Source organism: Aplysia californica, unplaced genomic scaffold, assembly GCF_000002075.1.
Source record: "Aplysia californica isolate F4 #8 unplaced genomic scaffold, AplCal3.0 scaffold00492, whole genome shotgun sequence".
In the NCBI taxonomy this organism is placed as follows: domain Eukaryota; kingdom Metazoa; phylum Mollusca; class Gastropoda; order Aplysiida; family Aplysiidae; genus Aplysia; species Aplysia californica.
Genome location: NW_004797762.1, coordinates 371,899 through 372,174, shown reverse-complemented (window position 1 = coordinate 372,174; position 276 = coordinate 371,899).

The window sequence follows — 276 nt, the reverse complement described above, 5'->3', positions numbered from 1 at the left end:
TCCTCCTCCTCCTCCTCCTCCTTTTTCTTCTTTTTCTTCTTCTTCTTTTCTTCTACTCTTCCTACTCCTCCTCTTCCCCTCCCCCTCCTCCTAATCCTCCTCCTCCTCTTCTTCTTTCTTCTTCTACTTTTTCTTCTTCTTCTTCTTCTTGATTTTGCTGGTGGCTTTTTCTTTTTTTTTTCTTACATGCAGAATGTATGATAGTTTATCAATGAACCGCATCATTCTCGATAATACGATTCATTTTTAATACTTGTATTATTACAAGTTACCATG